Source organism: Ursus maritimus, unplaced genomic scaffold (genome assembly GCF_017311325.1).
Source record: "Ursus maritimus isolate PB19 unplaced genomic scaffold, ASM1731132v1 scaffold_6, whole genome shotgun sequence".
NCBI lineage: Eukaryota > Metazoa > Chordata > Mammalia > Carnivora > Ursidae > Ursus > Ursus maritimus.
The window spans coordinates 74,240,202-74,253,332 of record NW_024426774.1 but is presented as its reverse complement, the minus strand read 5'-3'; the positions used below and the strand labels follow the sequence as shown (position 1 = coordinate 74,253,332).

The 13,131-nt window shown below is 53.9% G+C and overlaps 1 long non-coding RNA gene across 1 annotated transcript; it reads right to left on the bottom strand.

Annotated features, from left to right (window-relative positions):
* Nucleotides 1-5,675: 5,675 nt before the first annotated feature.
* Nucleotides 5,676-8,461, bottom strand: LOC121101052. The gene is made up of 2 exons (XR_005833019.1): nt 8,029-8,461; nt 5,676-5,714 (listed from the first exon to the last, which is right to left on the bottom strand). It is a non-coding gene; the product is annotated as an uncharacterized LOC121101052 (long non-coding RNA).
* Between the last annotated feature and the right edge of the window lie 4,670 nt (nt 8,462-13,131).

Below are 13,131 nucleotides of genomic sequence, written 5' to 3'. Positions count from 1 at the left end.
CGGCCTTGGGAGACGCTTGCTCTATGGGGTCCTGCGCCCGGCACTGGATATACAGAGGTGCTGCTGCAGCCCCACTCACCTGGAGACCTACTCTAATGCTTCTAGTATTTCCCATGCTGAGAAGTTGCTATGGAGGGGCCTGGAATACGGGCACGTAATTTAGCCTGGGGGTCAGAAAAGGCTCCCCACAGGTATTCTTCTCTTTGAACCTGTGAGAATTAGAAGATTGGGCAGGGGGCAGCATGGGTGACCACACATGCAAAGGTGAGTATGACAGATATTCTGGCGGCTGACTAGAACTGGAATTCCCAGCGCTGGGGAGTGGGGGGTGGGGGTCGACATAGCAGGAGGTGCAGCCAAGATGTGTACCCGGGCTGGGTCACGAGAGGCCTCACAAACACAGGGTCGAGTTGGGAGAATTTTAAGTGGATAGTGATGTGTTTCTCACTGTGTCGCAGAGAGCGCTTAGGCCGCATTATGCAGAATGGATGGGAAGGGTGAGAGAGGAAGTAGGGTGAACAGTGATTGGGGGGGGCCCTGGGAGGAGGGCAGGGGCATGATGAATGTGCTGACCCAGCCGGCTGGGACTCTGGAGCCCGTGCGGAAGGGAGTCCAGACCCAGACGTGTGGCTTCGGAGACGCCTGGGCACATTCAGCTGGAAATCATTCAGTTGTCGCTGGCTAGGAGGATCCAAACTGTGGATGGCGGCCGGCGCTGGAGGTGAAGTCTTTAAGAACTGAGGACCTTTGGGCAATGCCAGGGCAAGTCCTTGGAGGGGCAGGGAAAGGGCTGGGGAGTCTCCCAGGCTGTTGAGGGGCCAAGAGTTAAGAAGACCGAAGGATGGACTGTGACTTCTCAAGGGTTTGGTGTGGTTGGGGCAGGAGGGAGGTGAGGGAGTCAGGATTCCAGCAAGATAATGGTCGGCATGCAGGGCTGCGGTGGGGACGGGCCTCTGAGGCTGAGGGAAGGGAATGAGCAGGATCTGGAAGGGCTGCCCTTGGGGCCGGAAAGGCAGGCCACGTGTCAGGGCCTCCGGGAGCCATGAGCCTGGGGGGCCTCTCCAGGTCAGTGTGGCCAGACCCTCGGAGGAGGAGAAGGGGCTAGGCACAGGCCTTGATGTGTTAAAGAGTGGGCAGATCCAACACGAGGTACACAAAGGCGCTTTTGAAGTTGCGTGGTGAAAATCTTCCTTCAGGCCTGTCTGCTCCTGTCCACTGAACCAGAGACAGCACAGTTGCTGCGATGCGATCCCTCTCCCCTGCCCCACCCACGTCTAATGTTGAGGGCCCTTACAGGCCCTGCAGGAGTGCAGGGAGGTGTCCCCCATTCCTAGGCCTTGCCGTGTTCATGGGCTTTGCAGCCCAGGGTCCGGGCCCCTTGACCGGGGACCGTGCTGACCTCCTTGTCGGCTCTCTGCTCCCTGCAGGGACCAGGCCCTGGAGCAGGAGCAGCTGCTTCTGCACGACCGTCCCCACCTCAGCGCCCTGGATCTGGATGAAGATGAAGCGCCTCTCACCCCTGAGCACAGGTGGGGGACATGGGCACGGGAGGGGCAAGGGACTGGCCACTGGTGGGGGCGGGGAGGGGAGTCCCCGCACCTGCCTCTCGAGGCAAAGGACTTAAGTGTTGACTGACTCTCATTTTCGGACAGAGTGTCAACCAGCAATTTGTATGCATTTGTAAGTTCTCAAGCTGCCTCCTTTTCTTAAACCGACATTCAAGAAAACCTCTACATCCATTCATTGGTTACAGAAATATTTGATCACCTACTATGTGTCGGGGTCCAGTGTGGGCCTTTGAGGACACGGAGATGTGAAAACACGGCCTACTCTGCCCCAACTGTCCACCCAAATTTATAGAACCAGGTCTCTTGGGGAAATAACTCTACAGAACCATAGTCTAAGAGAAAACTGTCTTTAACGGGGAGAATATGGCCATGTGACATTTTTCATTTTCTCCCAGTGTGGGGAAAAGAATGTGGCTTTTGTCAGGACCTGTCATGGGGGGAGGGGGGTGTCCACCGGCCATGATCTAACTGGGCCATTGGCTGGAGGGAGGGCTGGTCTCATGCGTACTGCAGTGTCTCAGAGACGCCAAGGGACCACAGTCGAATCCAACGTCAGGGAACCCTGTTAGCCATCCATCTATCCACCTGTCGGGCCGGCCAGCCAGCCAGCAGACATCTTCTGAGTCCAGCTTTGTACCAGGCTCTGTTACAGACTCTGGGGATAGAGCGAACACAAACCCAGACAGAAATCTCCGTCCTCCTGAGCGAAGAGAGGTGACGAGTGCTCAGGAGAGAGCACAAAGTAGAGAGGGGGCGGGAGGAGCATGGAAGGCCTGTGAGATGGTGCATGAGGGTCAGATGGCTGGCTTCTAGCAGGGCACCGTGAAGGAGGTGAGAGGCACCTCTAGGGGCCCTCGGGGGGAACCGTAGCGGCAGCCATGGAGGGGAGGGCTGGGGAGAGGAGGTCAGGGAGGCTAAGGGCGGGTTCTCCACTGCGTGAGCTGGCCACCCCTGCTGCAAACAGGATGCTCTGCCACCATGTCAAGGGTAGACTGCAGAGTCTGGGGGGATGGGGGGGGGGCGAGGGCAGAAGAAAGGAGACGGGCAAATGCGCCATGGCAGTCATCCTGAGAAGTAAGAGGCTGGGAGTGAGGGTGGGTGGTGAGGAGTAGGCACAGTCTGGATATATTTTTAGGGTAGAACTGACAGGATTTGTTGATGAACTGGATGGAGGATATGGGAGAAAGAGGGGAATCAAAGGGGAACCCCCCCCAGGATTTGGGCCTGAGCAACTGGAAGGTTGGAGTTGTCTAATTAAACTGGGGAAGACTAAGTGACAAAGGCTGCCGTGGGGGCACTTGTGAGGTCAAGAGTTCATTTGGGGGATCCCAGGGGCGAGACCAAGGAGACGGCTTGGATCCCCTCTTCCAGAGAGGCGGGCTCGGGAGTCACCATGTATAGGTGATGCTTCAAGCCGCAAACTGGATGAGATCACCTGGGGAGCAAGTATGTAGAGAGAACAGGGGCCCAAGGGGGCAGCATAGAGGTCACAGTGACCTTGACAAGAGCAGCTCTAGTGGACCGCTGAGGGTGAACCTGCCCATAGGAGAACAGGAGGAGAGGTCGAAAGAGAAAAGTGTGCACTACCTGGACGGGGGGAAGTGGAGTCAGGGTCGATCTTTCTGTACGTCTCCCTTCCTTTTCTTTCTTTTAATCGGTTCCTCCCTTCTTTCCTTCCCTCCTTCCTTTCCTCCCTCCCTCCCTCCTTCCCTCAGGAACCCAGTGTGCAGGAGGGGCTGGGGTGGACTGCAGGGGTGAGGTCGCCTCAGCCACGTGGCTGAGGGCAGGCTGGTCAACCCGCCCTAGATCGTCTGCCTGTCCAGGCTTCGCTTTTTTCCGTCAGCTTGAGTTAAGTGATTAAACATTGGTCTAAGCAGTGATGGGTCAAGTTTTTGTGCACAGTCTTAAATTAGCTTTCTGCTTCCGCTTACTAAGGGAATGTTGAGTGACAACATACAGGCTTCTTTGGGGCCTCCATTTTAGGACCCCCAAATGGTTTACATTGTTTTATGAACATCACCGTGGCTGGCTGTTTGCTTTTTTCTCCTCAAGTTTTTCCGATAACCATCTCTGGACTCGATCAGGAATCGGCAAACTCTCTGTATTTGTAAATAGTAAATGTTTTAGGCTTTGAGGGCCGTACAGTCTTTGTGGCAACAACCACTCAGCCCCGCTGTTGGAGCAGGGAAGCCCCCATAGACAATACGTAAGTGAATAAACATGCCGGGGTTGCAGTAAAACCTCGTTCACAGCAGTGGGCAGGGGTTGGCCACAGACGCTCGTTTGCTGACCCCTGGCCTTGGTTAGGAGGACCCCCGGCCTCCTCACTGATACTTTCCACTGTGAACATCTGTGAGTGTTCAGATTGGAACAGCCATCCCACGTAGGGCGAGAACCACTCACACGCTGCCTAGAGGCCCAGAGAAGGGGTGCCGTGCGAGGTGCATGGTGAGCCCAGAACAGCAGATGTGGTGGAGTGTGGAGACTGATTGGAACCGCTGGGTTTGGGCTAAAAGGCTCTTTGGACAAGGGTGCCTTGGTGGTATCGTAAGTGATAAAAACAGTTGTCTCTCTGAGTCGGGCCTCATGGATTTGTTTCCAGGTTTCCTACTCAATGGATACGTAGCCTTGGAATGAAACCTTTTAAACCCTCTTTAAAATCTCAGTAGCAGGGCACCTGGGTGGCTCATACGGTTAAGCAGCTGCCTTCAGCTCAGGTCATGATCCCAGGGTCCTGGGATTGAGCCCCACATCGGGCTTCCAGCTCAGTGGGGAGCCTGCTTCTCCCTCTCCCTCTGCCTCTCCCCCTGCTTGTGCTCTCTCTGTCTTTCTGTCTCTCTCTCTCAAATGAATATATAAAAACTCTTTAAAAATAAAAAATAAGATCTCGGTGGCAAGTGTAACTATTTTAGCCCTTGACCTTTCTGAGTGCATCCAGGATTCTGGAAGTCATGGCTTGGAGGTTTTGCAGTTCCCCACAGAAAGGGAGTTATCTGGGGAACTGGCTTAAGCCAGGTGTCCCAGGCTTCGACATCGCTGATGATTTTCTGGGCACGTGACGTTTTCAAATAGTACTTTGAGGAAGCCTTTTTGACAACAGCTACTTCGAGGTGGTGGTTTTGATGTGGGATCATTTTGATGGGACCGTTTCTCTGCTTCCAAGAAAATTACTCACTGATACACAAAGCCAGCAGCGTCTTCCACCCCTGAACGGGGCCAAGGAGGGATGTGGGTCTGGCAGGGCTGGGGGCCAGCTGCCATCTGCCAGAGCAGCTGTCCGTGACCAGGAGTCACATGCCCGCCGTGGTTGCCCGCCGTAGAAGAGACCCCCCAAGCACGCAGAGCCCAGCATCCCCTCCTGCTCTAAGGACTGCCTTGCATCCTGAATGGATGCCATCCTATGTTCTCTATATCTTGAAGTTAAAAGACCTTATGTGTGTGCTGGGGCAGAGGACGGGGAATATTTCAACCCTAACATCATCCTTTATCCTCACTTTGGGGCTGCACCGGAAATCCCCAATTAGACCGGGGAAAGCCATCTCAGAATGCTTAATAATGCACATACGTTATATTTAGTGTCACAAAAGTCCCTTTGTATGACGGTTTGGGAGACAAGACTAAGAGCCTTTTACAGATGAGCCTAATTCCTATAGAATAATAATTCAGTAGTTTGCACTTTTTCCTTAATATCAGAGCAATATAAGCCATAGATCCTCAAAAACTGAAATGGCCTAGAAATGAACAAAACAGAAGAACGTTTTCCCGTTTGTGCGGTTGTTTGCACCAGCTGCTTGCAAAAGCCGACAGGAGCAGAAGATCCCTGGTGTTTTCATGTCATTTCCACACCTTGTGGACGTCCGTTCACCGTCCGGACGACCCTGTGATGTGCCTCGGCACCTTTCCTTGGGGCGGTGCCCAGAGAGTGGGGCACATTTCATCTGGCCCGCGGTGGGCTGCCCACTACGCTGCCTCTGCCTCCAGTGCCCGCTGCTTGTGTCCCAGACCCCGACAGGAGCCTGAGCGCTGCTCCCCGTCCACGTTCACCGTCCCAGGGCCCGGGCCAGCCTCCCGTGGCAGGAGGGGATGCCGTGCTTGCGGTTGGTTTTATTTTGCTGTTTTTATTGTTGTCAAATGTGTGTTCTGTCTCTACAAAATCAAGCAGAACACAGTTGTGTGAAGTAAACAGGAAACGTCTCCCCCTCCCCCCAGATCCTATTCCCTAGGGATGACTCCAGCTCACAGCTGGGCATGTCAGATGTGTGTGGGGTGTTGCATGTGTCTGAGAATGTGTGTGTGCCCATGTCTGTGTGTATACCTATGCCACACACACACACTTCCTATTCTGAAACTTGCTGTTTTCACCCACCAGTGCACTGTGGCCGGTCCTTAATGATATAGAGATTTACTTTGTTCTTAGGAATTGTCTTAACTGCCTCCCTTTCCCCCATTCCCTCCTAAAGGGGTCATTCAATCCTGACAATTTTTACCCCTCCCAGTAGAGTTGGAATGTATCCCTTCTTCTCTCTGTTCCTTCCCTGTCCATGGGACCCACCTCTGATCTACTAATCAGACTCACAGGGCAGGGCAGGACCTGGGCACCTGGACATCCCTGGGGCATCCTCCTGGTCACCAGAGCTTGAGGACTGGTGCCCCAGAAGCAGCAGCCAGGCTCCTTCCTTGTGCAGATGCCCTCCCTGACCCTGGCCACACCCAGGGCTTCTCTCCTTTGCCCCTGGCAGTACCGTGTAGGCAGTTTTGTGGTCAGCCCACTTGCTGAAGGCTCCTAGGCATGCAATGGCAGCCCACGCCTGACTCATCCTTCAGCACTTGGCACCCACATATCGTGGGCACTCAGTGAAAGTTTGAGCTGAACAAAGCCAATGAGTGGCACTGGGCTTGGGACCAGGACTTCTAGCTCCTGGACTAAAGCCCTGAGGAAGGGGCTGGGCTGCAGGACAGAGTGGAATGGGGAAGAGCTCCTGAGTCTGCATCGCGTAGGCTGCTCCTTTACCAGCAGGTGGCGCTGTCCTCCCCCCAGTCTTTTCCCCACCAGGCCACCGTCGCAAGGCAGGGGCACCATCTGGCTTTCCCTGGCCCCCCTCCAGGCTGCAGACCAGGTGCGCCTGCTGACACTCGCCTCTCCGGCTCCTTGCTTTGCCAGGATGCTGGTGGAGAGGTTCTCCGTGTCACTGCGGGTCATCCCCCCAGTCCATCCCGGGGAGACTGTGTTTCTACCCAGGCGTCAGCCCCTGCACTACATCCTGGACCATTCACGGCTGAAGCCACGTAGCGCTCTGGAAGGACTGTTCCTCAGGTAAATGTCGTCGGCATGGGATGGTCAGGCCTTGTCCCTCATGGAGCCCAATGATGAGGACTGGCCCAAATGAGGAAATTCAGAGCTGTGCTCGAGCCAATTTGGATACGTCAGCTTTCAGGACTGTAGATGAAACGTCCCACATGTCTGCTTATAATATTTAATTTACTGATTTAGAGCCACATACTTTAAAAAGCCCTACATTGTAGCAAATATTAGGTCGGTGGTGTATTTATGCATTCATATTGCTTTTTCCTCCCCCGCACCCCAGTTTCATGGAACGACTGTAGTCAGAGTCACCAGACATGCCTTTGGGGTGATGTCTCCAGCAACACTGGAGCCACTTTCTGGGCCATCCAGCAGTGTTCCAGAGCACGTCATCGTTGCTTCCATCTGCTCATTGGAGACACCACCCTTCTTCCCTCTGTGTGCAGTGCTAACAGTGAAAAGTTTGTCCCTGGCCCTAAATGCACACTGTGTAACATTAGGACAGCTGCCCGTTGCACTCCACCATGGAAGGAAATTCACGCTCATTATCACACAGCCACGGGCTATGTTGCTTTTTAAGGGGTTTTTAACAACCTGACCACAGTCATATCCCACACTTGCAGTTGTGAGTTCATCCAGCTAAGAATAAGAGAGAAAGCCCGCGGGGCCCAGTGCAGCTGTCCACTCATGCTCATGAGACCGACGCCCTGCTGGGCCTTGGTGGCCAAGGGGGCTGGGGAGGAGGCCGCGGGGCCACGCCAGCCAGTAAGGAGCACAGCGGTTGAGCTATCTCTGGTCTCTTGAAAGCAGGAGTCTTGTTGTCATTTTAGCCATGCAGGGCTTCCTTAGGTCCGTTTGACAAATTCTAAAGCCATCTGACTATCAGGGGAAGTTTCAAGTATACGTAGAGAGCACAGTATAATGACGCCCCATACAGTCAGCACGCAGCTTCAACAGCCATCAACTCAAAGCCAATCCTGTTCCGTCTCCACCCCTGCCCACTAACATCGTCCCCTCAGGAGTATTTTTTAGGCAAATCCCAGACACACATAATTGAATCTGTAAGTACTTCAGTGTGTGTCTCTAAAAGGTAGGACTCTATCTTTAGGTATAACTTAAATGCCATTATTACACCTAAAAAAGACAAATTCTTCATACCATTGGTATCAGTCGGTGTCCAGATTTCCTCGGTGGTCTTCTAAAGGTGCGTTATGTTGTTGCAATCAAGATCGGAACAAGGCCCTAACGTCACAGTTAGACATAATGCGAATGGTGAGAGAATATTGCATAGCCCTGATGCCTCAACATATTGAACCATTTTCCTCAGCGTAGACGTTACTTGCAGCTTTTCTCTTTTATAAGCACTGTGGTAGAGAACATCTTCACACACAGGTTCTTGTCTGGAGCGTAGCCTCGGAAGTGACGTGAGGTGACTGGACCCGAGGGTCTGCATATGGTAAAGGCTGACGTCGCCACGCTGAGAAGGTGTCTAATAAAGGCATGATGACGAGGGGGCAAAAGAAACAGTGAGGGTTGAAGGGGAAAAGAAGGATGGCGGCGCTGGAGAAAGGGGAGGGGTGGAGAGGGGCGGGGAAGGAACAGGAGAGAGGAGAGGAGAGAGGAAGGCGTCTCGCAGAGCTGCCTCGGCCAGCCACGGTCTGTGTGACAGCAGGTTTCCTGTCCCAGACTGGACGGCCGGCAGGAAGTGTTTGACAGACGAGAGGGCCCATGCAGCGGTGACCTGGGGGCCGAGCAGCCCTGCCAAGTGGGGCCAGGTGGCCGGCCAGCTTCCCCGGAGGGAGGAATTCAGACCCTCCTCCCTCAAGTATGCTAATGAGGCACCGGAGAGGCGGCCTTGCCAGCCCCAGGAGCCCAGGGCCTTTCTGGAGGAATGCCCGCTGCCTTCCACATGGTCTGGGCAGGGGGCCCCTGCTACACAGTGGGTAAGGGCCACTTCCTGAAGGTCACCATTTAGCCTTGGGGTCACTCTTATTTCCTGTTTGTGCCAAGGACTTCAAGCCCAGACACAAGAGAGGGAAATAGTGGTTCAAGAATTACCCCGTTGTGTTCAGCAGAAGCATGAAAATGAAGGAAAAATTAAAGGTTACTTGATCTCTCAAGAGGCAGTATGGTTCAGTTTGGGGCCGCACAAAAAGTCAACACTTTGTGAGATGACAGGTAACTTCTATTTTCCTTATTACACTCTTTTGTATTTTATGAACACATCTCATTTTTAGAGGTGTTGGGGGGGGGGAAGTGAATGCGAGTTTTAAAACCTACCTCTCGAAATAGCTCCACGTCTCCTTACCCCTCTGGGAAGAGGGGTCTCATCTTCCCACTGCACAAAGTGGGCACTCTTGGCACGGGTCGCAGGCAGGTGCGGGAGGCCTGGGCGCCTGGGCTCCAGGCCTCGGACTCCCAGGCTGCACCTACACGGCTTTCTGTGCAAGCACGCGTCTCCTAGAGCCCACAGCCCCGGGATCGGAGATGGCCTGGCCAGTCCGCTCTCATTCATCACCCAGCTGGATGTGTGACCTTAGGGCAGTTCCCTGGAAGCAAAGTCACATGCCTTTACGACAGAAGTTGGTACCAGGGGCTGACATTTTTCCTCCCTTGACAGCCATTCAAAAGGAAATCCGATCCCCCTGAGCGGAGAAGCGCTGGGACCTATGCCCATATGCAGCTCAGAGGCCAGAGCGATCTCCCTGGGAAGGGTGGAGATTGCCCGCTGAATGATTCATGGTCCTCCCTGGGCCCCCAGGGTGCGCTGGAGGGTCAGGGGGGTGTCCGCCCCGTTCCAGTGGGGTGTTCACTGTGTGTGCTCAGGGAGCCCTTCCTCCAGGAGCACGGCTGCGGGCCGGAGGAGGCTGCTGGATCTGAGCCATGTGGATGTCCCTGTGCTTGTGCACCGGGTCTCCCTGAGCCCCCCCCTCCCAGCTTCTGTTTTGCCAGGACCTGATGTTGCTGACAGGCGGGTCTGAGGACCTGGGGGGTGGGAGAGAGGCAAATGGGGGGTTCCCGCAGGACCAGCCAAACAGTTCCTGGCTTCGCGCAGGACAGAAATCAGATGTGAGTCAGCAGAAGGTGAAAGAGTTTAGTGAAGATCTACAAAGAGAGACACAGACGGGGCGTCCGGAGGAGTGGGAAAGGAAAAGAGCCGGAGTCTTGTCTTTGTTCAGGGTCTGAGGTTTTATTGAGGATGGTGGCCTGATGTATGCGTCCCGTCAGTCAGACATCCAGGAACCGGTTAGAGCAAAGACGAGAGCCCAGGTGTTGCTTCAGTGGTCTGAAATACGCATATGAGAGCTTCCTCCCATCCTTCTCACCTGGTCCTTTCTTAGATGTTATTTATTCTAGAGAATCATTAACTCCTTGTCCGTTCCGAGGGAGACAGAAGCTATTTGCATTACCAGGCATGTGTAAAGTGAGGTGGGGGTGCAGGTCCTAGCAAGAACAGAAACAGGATAAGAAGCAAAAGAAAAAAAAAAAACAACACTTTTTTTCTCATGGGGTCCCTCCTGTTTCCCCGTCTCACTGGCATGCTGCGGTTGAAGCCTGGGTGAAATAAATCCAGTAGTTACAGAGTGTGGACGGAGCTGAGCCGCCCAACTGGCTCCAACTGCCCCCAAAAATAAAGAGCCAGCGGAAGCAGCCGGTGGGCCGTTGCTGGGATCCCTGGACTTCTGACCCGAAGGGTGCTCACTCATCTTGAGACAAAAGGAAGAGAGAAAAAGAGGAGGAACAGGGATGAAAGCTCTGACCATTATTGTTTCTGTCCTCCCTAGGCATTTTACTTAAACTTGCATTTGAGGAACTTGGGAAAGACACAGAAAGTGATACTGTATAACTACACTTGGTGCTTATCCCTCTGCCATCACTTGGGATTCCCAAGGCATTTGGATGCTTTGCCTTCCAGGGCTGCTGCCCAAAAACTGGATGATAGAGAGCCTAGAGGAATGTTAACTCGGGCATTATCAGGAACACACAGTCCAACTAGAAAGTCACAGCTCTGCGCAGGAGCCCAACCTGCTGACCCAGGCTGGCCTGTGTTTTGTTTGATTCTCCTTTGGGGCTAATCCCCCCTCTCACTTTCCACCATCTCCCCTTACTTCCTTCTGCTCCTGCGGCCCTCTGTCCTTGCCACGGACTGTGGCTGCCTCTCAGCCCAGGTGGGAACCTCTCTTACTGGGATCCTCAGAGTTGACAGCTGGGGCTTCTCGCCCAGGAGGCTCTGTCCCTCCCCTTCTCACTCCCGGGTCCTCTGACATTCTCGGGATGACTTCTGACTTAGCATTGGCTTTGCAAAAGGCAGAGGCACCCAGATGGACCCCATGTCTGCATTCTTGGCCTGTGGACATGAAGTGGGTTTTTGAAAACTTAAATGGATTCTGTAACCCAAGATTTTTGAGCTTTCAGTGCACACACCTACTTTGCCCACCCTTTTCCTCCAGGCTTCCCCTCCTGCCGCAGATCAGGGCAGCGTCTGTGCAGTCGGCCTTGTCCCTTGCATTGAAGGTGAGAAGGCTCGGGGTTCCATGGGGTGAAGCAGCATTACCCTCCCTGAGCGCGCACACTAGGCTTGGCCCCAGCGGCCTGCAGAGATTCCTTGCATCTCACGTAGCTCTAAGCACAGAATTCCTTGAAAGCCATTCGTTTCACGGCACAGCTGGACCCTGCCCTTCCTGCCTAGCTCTCGCTCCTTGCCTTACAGGCGAAACCTCACTGGGCAGCAATGAACTTGAAGGCAGGCTGATCTTTCCTCTGGCAGAAACTGAGCTGCGAGGCTGGCATAGCCAAAAGGAGACAGTTGCAACCGAAGGGTATCGCTCCCTCAGAGCAGCAGTTGGAAATGTGCTGATCGGAGCCAACAGGGGCTTGTACAATCAGTTCTCCTACTGAGAAGCTGGTGGGGTGCCTCCTGAGCAGAATGCCAGAGCCAGAGTCCCTGGAGCACCAGTCTGCTTGCCACATGGCCTCCGGCCAAGCCCTGCCAATCTGTGAGGTCTTCCAGGCATTGTTCGCTTGGGTATTGTCTGCACTTGGGGTGCTGTGTTGGACCCGTGCGTGCGTTGCAGGGTCAGCCCGTGAAAGTGTCCGTGTGACAGAGCATGTGAATTAGAGCAGAGTGTGCCAGCAGCCCTGGGGTGCACACGTGTTTGAATGTACAAATAAAGGTCTATTTTAGAGCGGTCAGCTTCACAGACATAGGAACAAAGCCGCTTTCTCCTCTGAACTTAAATAATTTGGACAAAAATATACCATTTGTAAATTGCCTGGACATACTCAAGGAGACAGCAGCTTGGCTCAGAGGAGAATCTTTGTTTTGGAGCATTCTGTTCCTGGCAGATTAAAATATGTCCTTTTTAAAAAGGAGAAGAAGAGGTTGGGCTGACCAAGGAAATTTCTATCCAGAGTCATGACTTTAAATGCCATCTGAAATGTTCTTTGCGTGGATTTGGCCACTAAAAAAAGAAGGGCAGACCTGAAATTACTTTTGTCATTTCCTAGAATCCCTGATCATTGCCTTAGGGTCACCATCTAGAACTAGAGAGCAGAGGCACGTTCACAAAATACAGAGAGAGTAGGAGAAGCCTGCCCCAAACCCAGCCTTCCTGGGGGTAACCGGGAGGGGCGATGAAGTCCAGGCAGCCCCTCGGAAGTGACTTCTGAAGCACCTTCCACCAGATGAACTATATGAACTATATCAGCTGGTTTTACAGGGACGTGGGCTCCTGGCCGAGCACACAGTCTACCCGGGCGGCTGAGTACTCTGCGCGTTGGCCTTTTGGTTCGGAGAGCTCCAGGAGCAGGGAGAGGCCCAGCAGGGTCCGGTCGGGAGGAGAAACAGGGTAGGAGCTCAGGCGGGAGGCGAGTCTCAGTGCCATCCCCCCTCGCCTCTGCCCCTCCCATGGTTTCTGCAGAATCCTCTGTGGCACCCTTGTGCCTTGTTCTTTCCAGAACAGCTCCGTCTTGGGCCCCTTGCTGTTATTTGCCCATCTTCTCAGGTGTCCTTTGTTTCGGAAAAACACAAGACCGGGCAGAAAGGCTCTGTGTAACCAGACCCCAGACGTGGGCCCCACGTGGGCCGTGCGGGTAATTCTGTCCGCCCGTGGCGGCCCCAGGGCGCTGGGCTAAGAGCCTGACTCCTGGGTTCTCTCCTCACCTCCCCACAGATCCTTTCTGCAACCTCGGTGAATACCTTCGTTTCCTCCTCTGCCACAAGAAAAGGACAAAATGTACTGTCCAGTCGTGTGCTTAAAA